Source organism: Tiliqua scincoides, chromosome 3 (genome assembly GCF_035046505.1).
Source record: "Tiliqua scincoides isolate rTilSci1 chromosome 3, rTilSci1.hap2, whole genome shotgun sequence".
NCBI classification, from domain to species: domain Eukaryota; kingdom Metazoa; phylum Chordata; class Lepidosauria; order Squamata; family Scincidae; genus Tiliqua; species Tiliqua scincoides.
Window position 1 is genome coordinate 172,699,508 of NC_089823.1, and position 22,904 is coordinate 172,722,411.

The window sequence follows — 22,904 nt, forward strand, 5'->3', positions numbered from 1 at the left end:
GACATGATCTGGATACATGCTGGCAATGTTAATCTCTTGCAACCATTGCCAACAGAGACCAAGTTGGTGGACTTTAAGCTTGTGAGCAAAGACCATCTGAATGCACTGGTAGCACTACACTGTGTTTTTCTATAAACCCCATTTCAGCCTGCACAATTTTAAAAGGGTGTTTTCATGTCACATTTAAACAGCCACAAAACCAAGCAGACGTTGGAAACAATGTTAGAATTGGAATAGCAGCATGTGGTATTGTAAACTGAAGAACCCAGAACAGTAAAGCTGCTTAATTGAGTTTCCATCAGGTCCAGTTGTTCAAATTAATCCAGGAAGCATCTGTCTGGATGAACGTGTGCTCTGAGTGGCTGAATATGGGTAAGATCTTAAATCATTTTATACACAGCATCTCACTGCTTCCTCTCAATTGTCCTTTTATATAACAAGCTGTGCTCTGGCATCAGCAAATCCCTTGACAATCAACATATTCTTACACCAGTGCACAAAAGCAGAAGGCCACAAGATCCACATTTGGGTTGAATATTGTCTGTCCTGGCTCTGACACAAACTCTTTGGCAATATGAAGCAAATAAGTTCACACACACACACACACACACACATTAACAACATGCTTATCACTTCCAACACTATCCTCTCCCAAGCATTCCAATGACAAAGCAACCATAGAGACATCTTCTGTTTATTCATGATATTTTATAGTGACATGTTATTGAGCATATGGCAGAATAAATCCAAAGAAAATGTATTATTTTAGAAGAATAAAATAACTGTGCCTTTGTCTTGACAGCACAGCTAGGTCCACAGGCATGGCGGTTATCTGTGGATGGGTATGGAGAAGAAAGGTTGAGCTTTACTCCAACTGAACATGCAGTCTGCAGAGCAAGTACCAAAGGTGGCCAGGGCCACATTTCTTTTCAAAAGTCTTCCAGCTGAGTATTCATGGTACCCTAAGAGAAACTAATGAGAAACCTCTGGGCTTGCATACCAAGCAGCAGCACAAAAAACAGGGATGAAAGCGATGATGGAGAGAGCTCTTAGAAAATACAGGCTTTGTATGACCTGTGGACAAGTAATAGCTTTTGAAATTTCAAGTAGATTAAAAAAAAGTGGAAATAAAAGCAAAAAAGCCCCATCCACCCAAGCTCTATGTCCATAATGGGGGTGTGCTTTTAATTAAAAGTGTAATAACTCTTTGCTCAGTTTTTTGTTTTTTTTAATGGTTGGTGGTAGATATTACCCTACTGGAGAAAAAATACATCTAGCATGGTAAACTGATCTTTTTACTTACAAAGAAATATAAGAATATAAGAACATAAGAACATAAGAACTACTCAATATACTACTCAAGGCTTATACTACTCAAGAATATACTACAAGGCTTGTAGCATTGCAATTTGCCTGTTCACCTAAATCAAGTATGAGGATGAGACCATGGCTCCTTGATACATACTTAGCATGCAGATGACCCCAGGATCAGTCTAGCATCTCCAGGAAAGGTTGTTTGAAACCCTGGAAAGCTGCTGCCAGTGAATGTAGACCAGTGGCCTGATACCGAATAAGTAGCAACAGCCCCCCCCCCCCAACACTTATATAGCTAATTGAAGCCCTGCATATAGCTAGCAAAGAGAGAACTGGAACTGACTGCTGCTGTGTTTCTTTTGCTTTAAAGACTGCTGGCCCTTTAAGATAGAAGGGTGACAGAGAGGGCACCACATGTAGCTTGGTAGTGTGATTGGAATTAGTCTTCTACTTTTCTTTTCAGCTAGACATGAGGGCAAGACAGAAATTGATCCTTCGCTACCACCATCTTGTCTGGTTTCATGGTGAGAGCTGGAGATTGAGTCATCTTCCCAAATGCAACCAGCAGGTTGATCACAGATCAATTCATCTTTGTTGACATTTCACTTAGATTTGTGTGTGGGTGAGAGTCCATGCTGGTTTCCTTGCAATGGAGGGAGGAGACAACTCCACCCTGCACCTGATAGGGGCAAACTGAGAAACTGGTCTCTCTGCTTTTCTTATAAATGTGCATGAGTGCATGTATGGAATGAGAGAAGAGCTCCCATCATCCCTCTTTAGATGAGTTGGGGAAGGAGGCAGGTGACCAGAAACTCACCAAACTCTCTGATGTTAAACTACAACATCCCATCATCCCTCTTTAGATGAGTTGGGGAAGGAGGCAGGTGACCAGAAACTCACCAAACTCTCTGATGTTAAACTACAACACTGTGCCATTGAGTGCTGGCTTTCCCATCTGGAGCAAAAAGACAACTGGCACCCTCCACAGCTTTTTAAAAAAATGATACACAGATGAAGGTCAGAAGTAGAAACGTGGTGTGTTCTCTGGAATCTGCAGTTTGAAGTGTCTCCTTTGCACTGTTTCATGTTAAAGCTCGCACTGGTGCCAATACCTCCTCTCCTCTCAGGTTTTTTCTTGTTGGTAAATAGAGATTGTAAATAGAGATCTTTGCCTTTCCTCTAATTAGGGAGTTCATCTGCAACCATAAAGGAATCCAAGATTCAGTGATATAGTTCTGGTACACGCATGAAAAAAATGGGGAGGAGGAATTCCACAAGGTAAAACCAGCCAGTTATTTTCCTTCCTTGTCCTGCTGCAGATCCAGACTTAGCTTCTTGACTTACAAAAGTTTAGACTTGACCATTACTTCATTAGCCAATTTGGTTTCCAATGCCTTGTTTTCCCAACAGTACAATTCCAGTGAATTTCCTGCATTCCCTGTAATTATGGACAAAGAAAATATCTGAAACCAGTGGTGGTCCTGGGAGGGCCGGGGGGGAAGCCCCAGGTGCCATGCCTGCGGGCCTTGTGGGGGTGGCACTGCCACAACCACTGCAGTACTGCCTCTATCTGCCATGCTGCTGCCGCCACCTCCACCCACTATCTGGTGCAGTTCTGGGAGCAGGCAAAGCCCTGCTCTGCAGGAACTGCGGATGTCTTCTGAGGCCTCCGGTATTGCCCTTAACAGAACTTCCAGTTTTCATTGGAAAACTGGAAGTACTGTTAAGGGAGCTGCGGAAGCCTTGGGCTGCTTTTGGAGCACTCAGGAACATTTGCATGAGGCTGGGTAAGTATTCTGGGGGGTGATGTGTTGTGGGGAGGGCCAGCATGTTGCAGACCTGTGCCCCAGGAGGCACATGGGCCAGGTCTGCAACTGCCTGAAACAGTATGTAGATGTTGTGGATGAACCTGAAGGAATTATGTTGCCAAACTCCACCTGTCAAGCTCTCAAACAGACTGATGCAAAAAAATATAGGATTTATATATTAAGGAGATTAAAAACAATTTCCATTCCAAATTATCTAACCTTGATTAAGTAGTATCTAAAAAGTGAATGGTATTTGGGGCTGGAAACCAAGACCCTGAGTCTTCTTATTACCTTAAATGGGCTACCCTGCTGACCAATGAGAACAGGAACAGCTGCATTTGTCATTTCCTTGCTTTTTTGCCATTTAGTCAACTTTATGCCTTAACTCTTGCAATTAATGGATTTCTCTCTCTAGCTAAAGAATACTTAGCATACACTCAGTCTGCTCAATAGTTCATAACAATGACAAATGAAGCATTCTGCTTTCTCAGCAGCTTGCCTAACCATGATGTATGCAATGTGTTCCAGATGGGAAACTGCCTTTTGCTCCAGATCCTCCAGAGTCCAATTCTCACAGTACCTTTTGCTGTGGCAAAGCAGCTGTGGGGCAATCGTACCACATCAGTTTTGCAAAATGAACACTCTCCATTTTTACCTTCAAACAGTGAGCTCTAGAATTTACCAGCCCCTCACAATTCAACAGTTATTTGGGTGGAAGGATGAGAAGGGCCTATAGCTTAGTGGCAAGGCACATGCTTTGCATACAGAAAGCCCTTGATCCCTGGCATCTTCAAGTGGTCAAAAAATACCCATACCCTGAAAGCCACTGCAAGTCAGCATAGACAATGCTGAGGTAGATGGACCACAGAGCTAACTCCATACAAGCCAGTGTTATATCTTCATGTGTGTTGTTTATCATGCATTTGGTATGACTTTGTCTTTCCAAGATTTCAGGCTATCTAACTTAAGATGCAGAACAGTACTGTAGAATCTGAACTCTTTCTTTGCACTTTCAACAATTTTGTCCCATAACAAGATTTAAAAAAAAAACCATTTTAGAAAACTAAAAAGTCAATTGCACAACTAATTTTTAGGTGGAGGTCACAATCTCTTTATTTCCATGTGGTTATACAGCACCCTGGAAATATCTTACTAATGTAGTAAAATAGCAACTGTTACCCTGCACATGCCTGAACTTGTCTGATCTCGGCAGCTAAGCAGGGTCAGGCCTGGTTAGTACTTGGATGGGAGACCGCCTGGGAATACTGGGTGCTGTAGGCTTGTACCATAGTCTTTCGAGACTGAAGGTTGCCAACCAGCAGTTTACTTCATCCGGAAAACCACTACAGGTAAACGAAGCAGTTGAATGCTGAATATAAAGAAAAATCAATTTGAATAGCTGAAATTTTTATCTATGAGTTTCTGCTATGAATTAGAAAACAGTTGATGAAGAAAGAATGGCAGTAGACATATTTGTAAATAATAAGTATATTGTGTGGCCTCTTTTTTTTTTTTAACAAAATGAAAATTGCACCATGCAATATAAGCCTGGGAGATGGATGAACAAAATACTATTTAGTCATGCCACGAATCCCAGGAGGTAGGTTAGGTGGGTCAGAAAAGGTAATTCCCTGTTCCTTGAAAAGGTGTAAAAGAAAACCTTTTAAAAATGATGTGAAACAAGAAGCCAGGGAAATAGGTTTGGAATTCAGATACCTTTTTTAAAAACAAAAGACAGGCGAACAGAAAAAATAACAAGCTGAGTCCACAAAAATAAAGCCCACCTCATCTGAGGTGGAAACTTTATTCATTTCTGTCAGTTCTGCTAATGTTCCATGAAACCAGGAGCCTCTGATAGTGTGGTTGACCTATGACTGAGCTGCCATGCACTGTTGTATTAAAAAGTAGATTTATTTTATCTGCTAAGGTTTACATCCCCACCTTTCACACAATTACTCATGCTATGATACCCTAATAAAAGTTAGTGAGCAATAAAAAATGAAATAAAGCCAGAAATCCTTTTTTCTTCTGTTGTAAAGACAAGATTCATGTGGTTCCTCCAACGCAGAGGAAGCCCATGTTGAGCAAACGCTAGGAAAATATCACACAAATCCTCCATAACTAAAACAATGGAGCTTTACTTAGCTCTGATATTAATCTCTGGCTCATTACGGACTATTTAAAAATGTCTGAGAACAGCCACTCTGCTGAGCAGTGCAACAGGGTGAGAACAATCTAATCTGTTCCTCCACAGCAATGTTTTGCAAGCTGTGTGCTGGGGAACTCTGGGAATCATTAGGAGCTTATCAAGGGCCCTCAACAACGGTCAAACTAGATGTGGCACCAGCAGAAAGCCGTTTGTTAGAATTACGTCTGCTGTGGAGTACAAAATAGGGGCTGGGATTGAGGTTTGAAGCACAGAATGGCCACGCAGGAGGTGGGAGCTAAGGACTTGTCCACCTATGCTTCATGCTCTAATTCTGCCCCCCCCCCCAAACCCAGCACCAGTTCTTCCAGTAAAGGTCACTTCCAATTTCAGAATCCCAAATGATTGGGACACAGCTGTTAAAAAACAAAAAGGATGCGAACAGGGAGGTTTCTTTGCACGGATTCAGTGGTGATTTTAACACAAGGATATGCAACAGTCTTGACTAGTTTGAACCTCTGAAGAGCTGTAACAACTCCAAACTTCCCAGAGAAATAGTTTGCTTATGGTTTTGCGCTGCTAACTGAGCAAACTAGCATTTTTAAAGCAGTGTTCCTCTAATATTTATCAGAGCGAGAGCAACTGTCCCTATTCACCCCAGCTTGGGGTCTTTTCCAGTGGCTGCTTACTGGTGCTTATTTTACACCTTTTTAGATTGTGAGCCCTCCTAGGACAGAGAACCATTTAATTAGCTTTGTAAACATTGGTTATTTAAAAGCAGTATATATAAATACTCTCAATACTAAGCATCAACTCCATAATATGCTGATGCATAAGAGTATCAGATTTAATCTAGGCCATGCTTTCACTTCATAGGACAGTGAGGTCTAATAAGCCCTGGCCAATGCCACACATGAACTAACAGCCCAATCCTATTCCCTGCCAGCCCAAAACATGTAGTGTGAACAATGGAGTGTATGTAGGATGTGGGGGGGGGGGCCTAGATGGCCCAAGACAGGTAAGTAAAACTTGTTTCTACCTCCTTATAGGCTTCCTGACTTCCAATGGGTCTCCTTGGACTCACACCAGGTTCTTGCTCGCATACATCCAAGGAAACTTGGGGGTTGGGACAAAAAAGGGGATAAGAACTGGCATGCGCTACTGCCACTGAGATTCTCTTCCTTCCACCTCCTTCTGCCCCCTGCCTGGCCCACTCTCCACCCTGAACTACCCAGGATCCTTCCCTTCACCCCAAATGCCCCCATTGTCAACCTACAGTACCTGCTCCAGAGAGGGGTCTGGGAGCTGCTGTCAAGCACATGGGACATCCAAGCATTTGCCCCAAGTGCCCCCAACTGGTGGCCCCCAAAAGCATGATGGTGGCACAGCTTTTACATTTCTGATCTAAGCCTTATAGTTGCAGATAGCAAGATTCGCCATCTTAAGCCCTGGATAGGATTGGGCTCTGTCTGTTTAAGAACATGTCCCAAAGCCCTTTTCTGTGTGCAGATCTGCCTGGATGGACATTTAGGAGTTCCTTAGTAGACAAGTTCGCAAAGGAAGTGTTTCTGAAATGTGGAAAATCTGACCAAATTCTGTATGGCAAAAGGGTCAGTCATTATAACTGACCTCTTCCTACCATCAAACTGGCACTGTCATGTGCAAGCATTAGCTGTAATCATTACAAATCTTAGTTGTTTCTCAAGATATTCTAGGTCAAAAGCAAGGTTTTGTGACCAGACAACTGTACTCTACTTTGTGACTTACGAAGTGAATAATATTTGTGTACAGTGGTCAAAGGGCTAGATAGGCTTCTGTGTGTAATTTATCTAACAGACCAAACAAGTATCGCTTGATTTAGTTCAAAAGCAATAAACAATAATTACTTAACTTGCTCATATCTTGCAGTTTACAAAGAGGCCAGGGCCAACTCTTCCTCCATAAGGCTTACAGATGAAAACAGGGTGTAAAAGCTGTTTTTGTAAACCAAACAACAGAGACTTCATGTCAGCCTATTACAACAATTTAACTAGCCTTCAAGAGTCTACCCTGGAATACCCTGGAAAAGTAGCACTTTTCTTTAAAGAAAGTGTTTTATAATGATTGCATTTAGCACAATGCTGCAATTAGACTCGGGCAGCAGTGACTTCACATATTATAATAAGTTCAGTTCCATTTAATATGTATATACATCATGTGTATGATACAGTTGACTAGACACCACTTGACTCTGGGTACACACAGAGCAGGAGTGCGGTTGGCCAGACTAGGCACTGGTCAAGCGCCCACCTGGCCCAGCCAATCCAGAATCATCAGTACCAGTAACTGCAGTAGTGCCCAATGCACTCTTGGGGGTTTCAGGGGGACCGTCAGTGCAGGCTATGCTTCAGGGATCTTGGCAATCTGACACCAATGCTGCATTAGAGTGTACCACCTTGCCACACAGATAAACCTTTTTTCTCCCTGCCATTGCAATCTCCATCAGGATTATTTAGTGGGCAAACAAACCGTTTGGAGGGGACCAGTCTCCAAGGAACACCAATAGATGTGAGTGACCAAGTTCGCACAATAGCCAGTGTACTGATATACATACTTTAATGAAATGAATAAATAATCCATCAGGATTATTTAGTGGGCAAACAAACCGTTTGGAGGGGACCAGTCTCCAAGGGACACCAATAGATGTGAGTGACCAAGTTCGCACAATAGCCAGTGTACTGATATACATACTTTAATGAAATGAAAAGGTGCTCAAGTATTCCACTGAGCCTTGTCTTCCACAATACGGGTTGACAATACGTAGTATAGGAGGGCTGAGATGAACAGAATGTAGAAATGAACCAACCAGGATTTATGTATATACTTTTTAACTACAGGGGGAGGAGGAAACATAGGCTGCAATCCTAACTACACTTTCCTAAGAGTAAGCCCCATTGAACAAAATAGGACTTACTTCAGAGTAGACCTGGTTAGGCTTGTGCCCACAGTGCCATAACTCAGACCGGCTTATCCTCATTAGGGGCCAAAGCTCCCTTCCTTGCAGTATGTTTGTGAAAATCTTTCAGCATCCCTTGCAACAATGAAGGGCAGGAATGTGGCTGGAGAGCTCTTGAGAGCACAATAAAAGGACAGGATTTGTTCTTTTCTTCTTGATCATTTTAAGGCTCCAGTTTCTACACACAGCCTCAGTGTATGTGCTGGAAGTTATCAATGCTCAAGACAATTCCCTTCTTCTAAATCAGCAGTCTGGGAAACAGTATTAGAGAAGTTGCCATATTAAACCTCCCTTCAGCAGAAGAATTCTGGACATCATATGGGCCATTTAAGGCACAGGGGGACAGTATTTCATTGCTAGCAGTGTGTAAAATAAAATAAAACACTACAACTAAATACTACAGTCAACTTTGTATTTTGAGAAAATAACAATTTTTTGGTTTCTACATTTCCCTCTGTTGCATTATTGCACTTTTATTTTTAATTCATGACTGCCACAAATACATTGCGTGATTATTGACTGACACAACTGCTCAGTGCTTTTCAGAAAAGCATCATTCTGAAAGGTTTTCCAACTTCCCCTCCAGATGATGTCATCTTCGGGCAGATGTCAAGCTTGGTTACAACTGCAAATTCTTCATTCCAGAGTTGGACAGACTCTTTAAACATTCTCCTATTTTTAGGTCTGAATTCAGTCCCCTGCAGCCAATAGTTCAGCAGAAGCTAATGTTATTCAACTGCAAAATGTCTTTCATAGTGTGAACAAAGGTTCACTTTGTAGCAGGTTACAGAGCTCGGCACAGCTGCTTTGCTGAGCTCTGTGCTCAGGCAGTTCACGTGATGATGAGAAGCCCTTGAAGGTCCCACCACCCATAAACTGCATTACAGAGGATAAATGAAGGCTTCAATTCAGAATGACATGGACATGTTTTCAATTGGAGGCATTATGTACAGTGCAGTTCTGCAGGGTCACACAAGAAGAAATTCTTTGCGTCATATACCAACTAGCAAAATGTCAACTTTTCACAAGGTTAACACATTAATACCATGGTGTAGGCTACTCAGTGGTTGATATTTGGGTCCAAAAGGATCTGACTACTAAGAAAAAGTCACTGAACAAAGCCAACAGCAACTCTTTTGCAGGACTTTGTGTGACTAGGTACTGCAACAGCACTGATGTCTGCTTCCATACCAAGGTAGCCAAGCCAACAAGAGGCAAGTTCGCACTATATTCAATATGTATGTACAGGTGTCACACCCTGTCACACCCTGTCATCAAGTGATGCAAGGTGTTAATGATGTCACCTGTTTTAAGCCTCCGAAGCTGAGGCTGCGAGCCCCCTCCAGAGGCTTCCTCTGGCCTCAGAATGGCTTATAGGGCAAAAAATGTCACTTCCAGTTTCCCGAAGAAAACAGAAGTTGCAATTTTTCTGCCAAAAAGGCCATTCTGAGCCTCACAGAGGCAGCGCATGGATACGCTCTGTTTCTGAGGGCTCAGAAAAGCCCCCGGAGGTTAAGGCAGCACAACTCCCCTTGGCTCTGGAAGTTTGGGGGAAGGGACAGTGATTGGCGATGGGCTGCATGGACCATCACATATGTAGCCCATCCCTGGTCGGAACATCGCTAAGCAACATTTGCCTGTATGGGAAATTTTGAAGAAAGCAATCATCAAGTGCAATCTATGCATGTGTACTCAGAAGTAAGCCTTGTGTTCAATGTGGCTTACTACCAGAAAAGTGTGTATAGCAGTGTTACACAAACTTACCAGGTTCACAGCCTCCCCGCAGTCTCTTCTTCCTGGCTTAGACAGGTGCTGCCATTTTGGATTGTGAGAAATCTCATGCAATTCAACCTGGTGGCACCCAAATCTCATGAGATCTTGCCTGATTCAAGAAGGCAGCTCCAAAATCTTGTGAGATCTCATGGGATCCAAGATGGTGGCACCCAAATCTTGCAAGATTTGAGCACCAACCATTTTGGATCATGTAAGATTTTGTGCAGTCCAAGATGCCTGGGAGAGCCAGTAGGAGCAGCCACCATGGACATTCTGTGGCACCCCTGTGAGTGTGTTGTGGTGCCCCAGGGTGCCACAACGCAGACTTTAGGAACCTCTGGTGCATAGGATTGCAACCTTAGAGCTGTAGAGAACATAATATTTGGATAGCTCAAACTGAAGGCTAAATATTTAAATCCTTATCAGCACAGATATTTATATACTGCTTTTTAACAACAAAAAAAAAATCACAAAGTGACTTACAGAGAGAATCAAATAAATACATAGTCCCTTGTCCCAAAGGGGCACACAATCTAAAAAGTTGCAGAAGAAACAGCAGCAAATGGCCAGTAGAAAAGGCACTGTGTTTGGGTGAACAGAGACAGGGGCAGCCCAGTCCTGAGCTGCCGGGGCTCCCAGCTTTGGTGGCACCAAAAACGGCTGCCGCCGCATCCTGCATGCCTCGAGCTGCCGCAGGTGGCACTTCGGGAGAAGGGGACTTTCGTCCCCTTCTCCCAGGTAAGGGAAGTAGCCCCGCAATGTGGCTACTCACTTTACTGCCGACCAAAAGGTTGGCGGTAAGGTAAAAGCGTTTGTGTAGGGTGCCGAGCCCTACATGAATGAACAGGATCCGGTGGAGTGGTGCTCCAACGGACCCGCCTCTCTGCCTCCCCCCAGCATGCCTCCTGCCTCCCCTTTCCCTGCTTCCCCGTCACACCTCCTCCCTACCCTCTTTTCACCCTCCACCGTCCTCCCACCTTCCCCTGCCCCCACTTACTGTGCCGTGGCTCGGTGGTCCGTGAGACCACCGAGCAGCATAGGTTGGGTGCCTGCCCAGCGCTACGGGCACTGGCCCGGCAGTAAGCCTCACAGATGTGCCTTACGGCATGTTTACAACAGTGCGCTCCGGTGGAAAGCCGGAGTGCCAAGCTCAGGATTAAGCTCTTACTCTCTCACTGCTAAATATAAGATGAACACCACTCGGAAAAGTGACTTTTGTCTAGTCAGTAGGGTTAACTGCAATCTGGGCAAATGTGAGTTTACACCATGATTTATAACAGGTTACTCATAGGAAAGTCTTTGTTATAGATAAAATGTTATAGACAAAAAGATTTGTTATAAGAAATACGCATATTCAAAAAAATACATATTCATAATATGGCAATAATGCTAGTTTTGCCTCACCACCCATTTACCCTTTCAGCATAGACACCTTGCCAATTTCTTCTGCTTATTTATAAAAGAGTAGGGGGTTTGTTTTTTTCCCCCTTTTCAACAATATATAATCCTGGCAGCTTCATAACCCACAATGACCTCACAGGGTTCTCCCCCCTTCCTTTTATTCACTCTTATTATGCAGTAAATAAAATGGTGTCATTAGAAAAACTTTTATTCCTGACTTAGGTTGGGATATTAACTTTATCCTCAGCTATAAAAAGAAGCAAGTAAGTCAACTGCTCTTTTGAAAACTCTCAAAAATACAAAAAGTACAAATTGGAAACATACAGATTGGACTTATGGTTCAATTTCTGTACTTAGCAACATGTACTTGATGATTCCAAGAGCCATTTGTTCCCAATTTGTACATTACATTTTTCTGCACAGGAACAGGACTAAATGACTCCTGCTGTACTTTTTAATGAACAACAATCAATCCTAACTTTAGAACAGAGTAAGTTTTATTATTTATACATCCAGATATACAACAAGCTTTTTGTACCATGCACAGGAAAATATGTAATGTCTTACAGAGTCTTACAGAGTAAGGAGATCTATATCCCCACATAGCTGCCACCTCAATGGGGCTAGTTAGAATCGTGCCAGCTAAATTGCTGGTGCAGATTTGAGCAGCACCGTACAACACCGGGCCACTCGGGGGGGTGGGGGGTTAGGATCCGGCCTAAGTGCTGGAAGCTGGTCCCAACCCCCTTCCTGGGCCCAATCTGCCCACCAGCCAGCCCACCGCCTGCCCTCCCCTATTCCAAAACGCCCTTCTCTGCCCTCCCCAAACTCCTGCACTAGTGGCCCATCAATGGCATGAAGCTACCAGCTCAGGTTCAGATCTGGCACAGGGAGGCCAGCACGCATCCTTGTACTGGCCTCCCCAACTCCTGCAGTGGCATGAACATGTTTTACGGCACTTTTGTAACACCCAAAAGCTGGCACAAGTCTCTTGCGCGGGCTTAAATGCTTTTAGGGATTGTACTTTGAGTTCACCACTTAATGTGTTTATATACTACTTTTTACAGAAGTTGCATATTTACAGATGCTTTCTACCTTTGATTATTTATATTTGTGGAAAATGAAGGAAAAGAAAAAAATTAGCAGCAAGAATGATTACCTTACACCAATAGTAAACACTTCAATTTTTAATTTTAAAAAATCCTTAAAATTGCAATCAAATTTACATGACCTTGTAACCAAATTTGTAAACCTTGTTTGATTAATCTGCATTTATATTTTAGCACACCTCTTTATATCTTAGAGGAACCTTTGTCAACGTACTTCTGTTTTGCCCATGTTTTAGCTCACTAGACTTTGGAAGCTTTTCCATAAATTCACTCCAAGCATTTATGAAGCATATTTTACTCATTTCACAATACCCACGAAAGTAACACTGCAGTAACAACAGCATGATACTATTAAGTATGGATGGGATAAGTGTAATGGAGAGAGGCAACATCACTTTTAAAAAGCAGATTCCCAAAATGGCATAGCAGCTAAGGGACTGAACAAGAACAAGGAGTCATGTTAATTTCCATCAGAAATAACACCACAGACTGTATTCAATATGTGCTCATGACTCTCACTCAACCCAAGCCACACATTTATAAAAGCTCTGAGGCATTTCCAGGGACGGATGGGGATGTGTGTGTGAGGAAGAGGACACACGATAGTGTTAAAAACCTCAGAACGATAGGGGCTATTCTAATGGAAGTATTTGGTATGTGAGATTCTGGCACAGAGCAGGCATTACAACAGACATGAATCAGATCTCTTCCAGGCCTTCAAGTCCATAATACATTTATCCTTTTAAGGACTGAAAAAATGAGATTTGAATGACAGTGACTGCTGTGGGCAATAAAATGCACAATCAGAAGTATTCACAATCAAATCTCAATAAGCAAGTGCTCTGGCAAGCCGTCAATTATAAGAGTGGGAAGGAAACCAATTATTCTTAGTGGCCATGAATGCGAGGATTCATAAGGATAATAACTATGGCACAAAGTCACGAGGGGCTGTGCACACTGCCACTCCCAAGGTATCCTTCCACAAGCTCCACAGTTCTGAGTTCAGCACATTTTCATTCCTACCATTAAGGGTGAAATCCTACCTAGGGTTAGGCCAGTGCAAGTCCCTTGTGCGGCCCAGGAGTATAGCAAAAGTGCTATAAAGCACATTTGCGCCTCCTCAAGTGTCAGCTGGGCCAGTGCAGGAATGCGTGCTGGTTCGTGGAGGCTGCATCTAGCGTCCGTACCAACTTAGGAAGGGAGTGTTGCGTTGGCCAAGCTCGGCTGACTCAGGGATCTGGGATGGGCGGGGAGGAGGCGGGAGGGAGGTATTCTGGGGCAGGTGGACAGCAGTCCCGGGTGCAGGCAGGCCAGGAAGCAAGAGGTGGGGCTGGGACCTGGCTGTTAAGCTGGATCCCAACCCCATCCCCCGAGCAGCGTAGAGCGGCTTCAAGCTGCTCCACTCTCCTCAGACATATGCCACCTCTGGAGGTGGCGCAAGTCAAAGAGACCCATTGGAGCTGTGGTTGCTTACCTGGGAGTAAGGGGAAGAGTTTCCCCTTGCCTCTGGCTGAACCACTTCAGGCCCCAATCTTGCGCTGGATACAGCACAGGCCTCCTGGCCTGCCTGTTCCAGTGCAAGACAGGGTTGTGCTGCATAGCTCATAAAACCAGCAGCAACTGTAAAATAACTCCTCGGCTTGCCTTTCCAGGCTTGTAAGATGATGACACAGAAACTTGAATGTTACTCCTTACTGTAACCATCTAAAATGTAAAGCCGCACAAGGTCAAAGGTTGAGCTTTGTAGGACCTGCTGCCTGCCAGTGTTAGACTGAGGTTGTAGGAGATGGTACCAGAATCCAGACATGAAATAAGAATCTTCCCACTGAGCATCCCTTCTATGTCTTACCACAATAAGAGGGTGGCCCTCTTAATAGTAGGAGGGCAGCCCTACAAGCCATCAAGTCCAATCTCCTGATGCAGAAAATCCAGAGCTAGAGCATATTCAACTAATAGATCCAGCATCTACTTGGAGACCTCCAACAAAGGAAAGCTCAGTATCTCCCTAGAGATGGGCGTCCCCCACCCAGGGTGACCAGATACAATGGAGGACAGAGTGCCTGTACCTTTAACCAGTATATAGAAGAGGGAATTTTGGCAGGCGCAGCTTTAAAAACCCTTCCATGTTGACTGCGCCTGCCAAAATTCCCTCTTTTATACAGCTCTTAAAGGTTGTGCACTGTATCTGGTCACCCTGCCCCCACCAATCGGCTTCCTGAAGCAACTGCTTCAGTTGACTACACGGATGGCCTGGCTTTGGCATGGTTTGATGTACACCTAGGTAGTAACCACTGGAAAAAGGTCCACTGGCACTAAGTGTCTGGAATGAAACCACCACAGTTACACCAGACCACACAACCAGATTTTAAGTATCTTAAAAGTATTTTAAGTACCCAGTCCTATCCAACTTTCCAAAGCTGGTGCAGCTGCAATGCAGCCCTGAGGAAAGGGAACAAACATTCCCTTTCCTGGAGGAGGCTTCTGTGACAGCCCCCCTACTGCAGGATGCAGTGCGTGCCCTGTGAGCACGCCTACACCAATGCTGGGAAATTGTATAGGATTTCGCCCTTAGTCAGCATTTCTCAACCAGTGGTACATGAACCATTGGTGGTACCTGAGCTGCTGTTCAGTGGCCAGTAAGAAAGTTTTTTTGCCTTCTCTATTCCCTGGGAGCTTCTGCGCAGAAGGTCCAGAAGAGATGGAGCCATGGGTTGATGTCACCAGTATTGGTGGTACTTAAGACAGACCATGAGAAGAGGTACACTGGGGAACTAAAGTTGAAAAACATTGATCTAAGACAGGGGTCTCCAAACGTTTCAGTATGAGAGCCACACAGTATATTTTACACATTTTTGTGGGTTAAAAAAAAATCAGCTTTATAAATGAATGAATACATTTTACTTGGATTTTTTTTTTGTAACCAACACGATATGATTCAGAACAAAAGAGAAATGCAACAATTTCAAAGAAACAATGCCATGCTTAAACTGAGAAACGGTATATAAGGAGTAAAAATATAAAACATTAGCAAGTACTCTGACCAAAAAAAAAAGTAGCTGACGGCTGAATAAAATCTTGTGGTGGTCTGGATGTGGCCCTCGGGCCGGTTTGGAGACTCCTGATCCAAGTCATAAAATGCTTAAAGTGTGGGATGTGTTGTTTCCAGCCCTGGGTAACAGCCATTCAAGTTTAAATTTCTAATTTTCATTGAGTTAGCTGGCAATATTGGTTCAAAAGCATTATTGCCAGGATATCAAGTTTTTGCTTAGGTTTCATTACAGAATGAACAGTAGTTAGCCTCTTCTGTGAGGTGCCCATGAAAGGCAACTGCACAGTTTCCACATGAACCATGCAAACCAGAAAGTCAAAAACTTGAGAGGAGGAACCGCAGTCTAAAGGAAGGAAATCTCTAGTGAAACCACAATTGCGCAGCTGTCTCCAGTGCTAATGCTTCTCAAGCATAGTTTAGCAAATACCCTGGCATATTTAGGACAGCAATCTCTGTAACTGTTTGCAACAATATTTGGGGGGGGGGTGGTTGTTAAGTGATGAGCTAGCAACTAAGGTACATGTTACATTGCAGGTTGTGGGAGCAGAAGAAAACACTGTACAGTTTGGTTAACAACCATGGCCATTCTCTGCAGTAGACTTCTCCATTAGAAGGCTGGGTTAGCACACAGAAAATGGCTATCCCTGGAATGATCTTTGTCTCATCCTGTTCAAAAATTTACGGCAGGGAGAAAGAAGGGACAGAGTACTGGAACAAAATCCACAGCATCAAATGCATGTTGTATGCCTTCAAAACGGAAAGAGAAGTTTCCTTTTTTGCAGATTATATTGTGCGGGGGAGGGGGGCACATAAAACACTAGGAGAAACTTTAGAGAGGCCTGCACTGCATTGCTTTTCTTTTCATGTATTCATTCCAGCTGCCCACATTGCTTCATGAATAATACATTTTTGTAGGGGCAGGAGAAATATAGATTGGCTTGACAGGCAACCTGAATAAACTGAAGTGGCTCTCAAGTTTGTCTGGACTTCCAAGTCCACAGAGAAGGGAACAAAGGGTGACTGACATCAACTAAACAACTGGCCAGCTCTCCTTGAAATAATTTATGCTGCTATCTTTTGGCATGTAAAGGATTGTCAGGACTCAACAACAAATGATAACATGGGTTACCTGAATACTAAATAAACTAAAATATCCATTGTCTAATTATATAAATAGCATTAATGAAGTTCCAGGATATGTTCTTGTTGACTTCTTGACTGGAGTTCAGTACAATAAGCCATGTCAGTTTTGACAACTTAATCATTAGGCTTATATTAGCATCTGTCCGAGGGGGGGGGGAGAGGTGTGGCAAACTCCAGAATGTTCCCCTCTGAGAAATCTGATCCTCCTCCTCACTCTGAGATCATGTCAAAACCACACATACACTCATTCTTGTGGGGCAGAATCAAGCTGCCACCAGAAACACAGAATCAGAGTAATGTTTTCACCCCTTCACCCAGCTGGGGGTATCCGTCAGCCAACTGATAGCCATTGCACTGAGTTCCTTGAAGATGTAGGAGGATGAGGGAGATCTTGACCCTACACTGTGCTTCACTTTTCTCCCTCTCTCATCAGTCCATCCCTGTATAATCACACATTTTTCACACATTGATATAATCAATCCCATTTTTGGAGCTTAGCTTACCAAACTCTATCAGACTCTATCAGGTCTGAAATTAACCAACATTCAAATTTTCCACTCCCAAGTCAGGCGAATGAACCAGACCAGTGACCAGGTGTGAGCTAGGTTTCAGTCAAGGTTATTGTTCTCTGGTGTACCAGGCAGTTATGGGACTCCAGGCACTGGTAGATTTATATATAGATATAGATATATATCTAGTAAAATCTAAGGGCAAACTGGAAATGGACTATTATTGCTTTTTAGAAAGCATTCCGTATATTTAGAAAGAGCAATCACTTGCTGCTTTTTGCTATTCTAATATACCTTAAACCCTGTACTAAACTTTTATGTTTTGGAGGATTTGAAGCGAGCTCTACCAAAACACACCAGTTGTTCTGTGGCACAAAGAAAACTATCAATTATTTCTTTAGAGTTTCAATATCTCTGCATACATATTTGTTTGTGGCAAAAAAGTTGGACACTTGCTTTCCCCTCCCCTTTCATCTTTTATTTTTGCATCCCATATCTTGCAATACATGTAGATTTTAACATCCTTGGAGCAGAGGAGCTTTATTTTATCAAGTACAGTGGGTTGTTGGTTCCTCTACTGCAGTGGTTCTCAAACTAGTGGGATGAATCCCATGAAGTTTGCTCAACACACCCTCAAATGGGACATTTATTACTTCTCAAGCTCCATAAGATATTCTTCCTTTTGTACTCTGGACTGATCCCTCTAGTTGCTCTCTTCAGGAAATAAAATTAACACATTGCTTTGATAGCATCCTCCCCTTTCACATCCACAGTTTCTATAGGAAGACTTTGTTATAGTAATTTGAAGTTACACACATTATCAATTCATTGTTTCTTTAAAACAGTGCTTTCGTATTAGCTCTATACTCACAACTCAGAATGAAATAAGAGAAAAGACTGTTTCAAGAGTACTGCAAGTTTTGTCTCCAGATTATTACCAAAATCTTGACTTCTTTGTCAATAGCACCCTGAAATGAAGCCCCAGTGCTAAAGGATTAAGCTGCTCAAAATGGTGCTTTGTTGACCAAATGTTATAGAGCTTTCACTGAAAGTTTTTTTTTTTTAATCAACAATCCTACATTGCATGCTAGCCAGGAAGTTCTTAAATCAAGATCAGGGTGAGAATAACACAGGACATCATGCTTATTTTGTTTCCAATCTACTGCACAGAATGGTTCTGTGTTGCAAGCAGAGAAAGCACACTGCCGCCTTCTGTCCACAGTCATCTGGTATGCAGGAGAATGAATGCCAAGGGAAAACTTAAAGACTCATGGCATGATGAGCTGGGCCTCTGTGACTAGGCTGGTCTGTTTTCCCTCTGGGACTATTTGATGCAGCCTGTCTGAATATTTCAATCTGCTGCAGTGCAAAACAAGGACTCTGTGAATCTCCTCTTCCAGTCTGCCAAAATAGCAAAACTTTTTTACAAGCTTTTGGTATCTTTTGAAAGTTCAGCAACCATGCACAGTCCAAAGTGATCCTGGTAATGAGCCTAGTATCAACCAGGACCTGTTCTCCGCACAGTCAACAGCTGCTCTTAAAAAATCAAAAACATTAAAGCCTTCTTGATACTCCCAAAATTTATCTGCACAATATGACACATTTCTGACACATTTTGTAGCCTATTCTGACTGGATAGGGAGACAGTTACAAATACATCTCTGGAATTTTTAGATCTTCACCACACCTAATTCTATCCAATAGAGCAGGGGTGTTCAAAGTTTTTGGCAGGAGGGTCACATATCTCCCTGACACTGTGTCGGGGGCAGGGAAAAAAAAGAATTAATTTACATTTAAAATTTGAATAAATTTACATAAGTTTACATAAATGAATATATTAAAGATGAACTTATATGAATGAATGAAGGTCTTGCGACAGCTCAAGGCCTATAAAAGACCTTGCACAAAGCAAGGCTGGCCTTTCCTTTGCTGCCGCTGCTGCATCACAGATGTGAAACAGCAAGCAGTGGAGGGAGCCCTCATCTCACAGCTCACGTGAGAGGTCAAACAGTTTCCCTCATGCTGAGAGCAGTTGCATGGGGCCAGTGTGGGCTCCATCAAATCTCCAGAGGGCCAGAGGCTCATTGGAGACTGGGGGCTCCCTGAGGGCCGCATTAGGAGGCCTCGAGGGCTGCAAGTGGCCCCAAGGCTGGGGTTTGGGCACCCCTGCAATAGAGGACCAAGGTAATAATCTACACTGCAGAATTTATAGGGTGCACCTTGGTAACATGTTTGAAACAGTGCCTTGCAATAGGGAGAATTTGGGCATACCTCAGAGGGAAAAAAGATAGGTATGGTGTGGTACAAAAAGATAGGTATGGATAGGTACAGAGGGAAAAAAGATATGGTGTGGTGTGCCTCACCACACCATAGCTTAAACAGTCTTTTAGGAGCTTAATACAGATAATTTATAATACATCCTACTTAAGAAAGGTTACCTAAAGAAAGAAAAGCTACCTAAAAACGCATCAGTCAAGTTGTAGAAGAATGTCATGGTCATACTAGAACATACTCTGTTGGTTCAAATACAATCTTTCTCATCCTTCAAATGTGGTTTGGAGATTTGGAAACAAGCCCTGCGCTTTTGGGCACAGCATACTTGGGACACAGCACTCTGCGGTAAAAACCCTAATTCTGTTTTGAAAAGTAATTTCTACTCTATTGCAGGGCTGCATCCCTATCAACTAGCTCTGTAAGAATGAGTGGACTTTACTAATTTTTCAAAAATCAGAAGAATCAAGTGCCAAAGAGTTTTCAATACACATAAAATAGTTTCCAATTATTCACTACCACATTAAGAAATATAGCTGATGGCAATTCTTTTGTGAAATTTCTTGGCTTATTTTTGGACACAAATCCCTCCCCTTAAGCCTATTAGTTCTTCTGTGGTCTGCATTCCGCTTGACTCCTTCACTCCTCAGTTGGTTCATTGATACACACTAGGCTCCTGCACACATCTACATACTTATAGCCCATGTTTCTTTCCATCACCCCCCCCCCCCACAATCCCTCAACCGTTCTTCTTTCTTCATTTTCTCCAGCTTGATGTTCCTGCTGACATATACAGCACCCCACTTGACTCTCTCAACAATCCCAAAGTGTCACACTCCACCCTTTGGACTACTTTGAGTGCTTGTAGGCTTAATAGTAATAAAAAAGTACATACACACACATGTACATCACCATCCCAATGGAAGGTGTCAGAAAAGGTATCTTTGCATCTAGATGCTGTTTTCACTCAGTTTTTCCCATGTCTTGCTCTTATTCTCCAGTGATTTAGTGCAAACAAAAGACTGCACTTTTGACAAATCCAGGCAAGGAGTTGTGAGAAATACAAAGGAACAATCTTCACTGAATTCAGCAGGTAGGAAACTTTTGATCAGTCAAGTACCTGAAGAAGCCCACTGTAGTGACAGCTAACATGCTGTATAAGCACCTACTGGAGCGTTCAAGCTTTACTGCAATTTAGAAAATAGTGCCAACATCTCCAGGAAAGAATGTCAGTCAAGTGCTGCAGTAAATGTACTAATGGCGCCATCTAAGGGCACAAGGATGTAGTACACATCTCTGTGTCCAAAAGCACATCTTGTGTGCACTGCAATTACACTCAAAATATGGAGAGCAACACAGAATATAGCAGCCAAGCAGCCAAGCTGCTATATTAGTGTACTCCCCACACAAAATTTTCCACTTTTTTCATTTACATTTGTTCTCATAGTTCTTAGAAATCTACACTGGACTTTTAAAAAGTTCTGTCTACTAATTTATCATTCTTAATAAATCAGTAAGGGGTATTTCCCTTTGTGCATTAGCTGGGGTCAAAAGTTTAAAGTGTGCAAAACATGTGTTGCTCAACAACTTCTCCTGAGCTTTACAGCAGCTTGCCAGGTGGTAACAGAGCATTAGCAAATCCTGCAACCATGCAACCATAGTTGAAGTGGATAGTCTGTTGAGAAATAAACAGACCAGCTGAGGTTTCAACCGAACAGTTTTTGTGCAGAGGGGAACAGGATTGCACCACCTATCCTAACCCTCTGTTCACAACAGAATAGCAAAATCTGATTTTTGGAACCACGGAACCTGGGTTTTGAACAATAATATCTTTATTTTATGTTTATATTTATATGCCACTTATAAACCAACAATTCTCAAAGCAGTTTACATTAAGGGATGAGACTGTTCCCTGCCCCAAAGGAACTTACAATCTAAAAACAGACACAGGGAAACAACAAAGGAAAGGTAATGCAGAAGCAATGATAAATGGGAAAGAATATACGAAACACACACACACCAGCAACACAGTGTTCCCAGAGAACAAGTTGAGAAATCCAAACTGGCCTTCAGCTAGCCAGAGTTGTCACTGCATTGTACAGTGACAACTCCCTCCATTTTGCTGTCACAGTGAACTGAGAGGTCATACTAGGTAAACCATCTCCTCCATCACCACAGGAGGAAAGGGAGGGTCGTTATATCATCCCAACACTGATGCCTAGCCTGGGGGAAATACCCCATCCGCCCAGAAATTGCCTCAAGGGCCGGGTGTTTCAAAATGTCCCTGTGGGACAGGGATCTCCTTATTCCAGAATAGGGCAAACATGTTACAAAGAAAACAAGGGACTCTCATCCCTATGGTTCCCTTATAAGGAAAATATGGGAGGGGTACCTGCAGGAGAGAACTGGCAAGTAGGAGGGTATATTCCCCATTGCCCATTGATTCCCCGCTACAAATGTGTCTCTGGAGTTCCCTAGCAGAGTGGTCTCTTTCTGTGACTTTGTTCTGCAAAATTAGAAAGGAACTTAGTGGGAAACTGTTTGCTCTGATCTCTCATACTATGTGTATAGTGTACAGAGGGTGGAGGAGAGTGGGATACCACTCCTAATCTTCAAGGGGAGGGGATCCAAGTGAAATACCAATACACTGCGACAAGGTGATAGGGAGCTTCAGTACCTATCCCTAGCTTCAAGTATAACCATGTTGATTGCATTGTGGCTGAATCGTCTGGGATTGTTTATATGTCTAATTACTTATTACTGTACAAGTGCTAAAGTGTGGATTTGTCTTAGCCGTGTATGTATTTTTGCTAGGGATGCGGATGGTGTTTTAATGCCAATAAAGGTTCCATACAATACCTATCCCTAGCCATAGTTCTTATCCAGACTGCACACTCCCTGTGCTGTTTACCGAATTTTTAAAAGCTTCAGCTGAAAGCCAGAAACTTGACATTCAAAACAGACTCAGTTTCCTCTTACTTCATTTGTCATACATGCATTTTCTTCATTTCAGAGGAATGTTTAAAGTACCAAGACACTGCCGGTGCAGCTGTTTCCTCCCCAGAATTGACAAATGACATGTACCAAAATGCGTTTCACAAAACATATTTGATTTTCCCATTCTAAGTCCTTGCAGTCTGAGGGCCCAGTCCTATCCAATTTTCCAGTGCCGGTGCAACCATGCCAATGAGGCATGCACTGCATCCTGTGGTGGGGAGGTAGTCATAGAGGCCTGCTCAAGGTAAAGGAACATTTGCCCCCTTACCTCAGGGCTGCATTGCAACTGCACCAGTGCTGGAAAGTTGAATAGGATTGGGCCATGAGTATTGCATACTGCCGTGAAAAAGATAGGGGATAAGGGCAAAGAAATTACAACTGCAAAGAGA

General features: G+C 43.0%; 1 protein-coding gene across 2 annotated transcripts in view; it reads right to left on the reverse strand.

Annotated features, from left to right (window-relative positions):
• LHPP (phospholysine phosphohistidine inorganic pyrophosphate phosphatase) overlaps nt 1-22,904 on the reverse strand; it is a 150,363-nt gene that overhangs the window by 81,472 nt on the left and 45,987 nt on the right. The gene's annotated exons all lie outside the window — the stretch shown is intronic.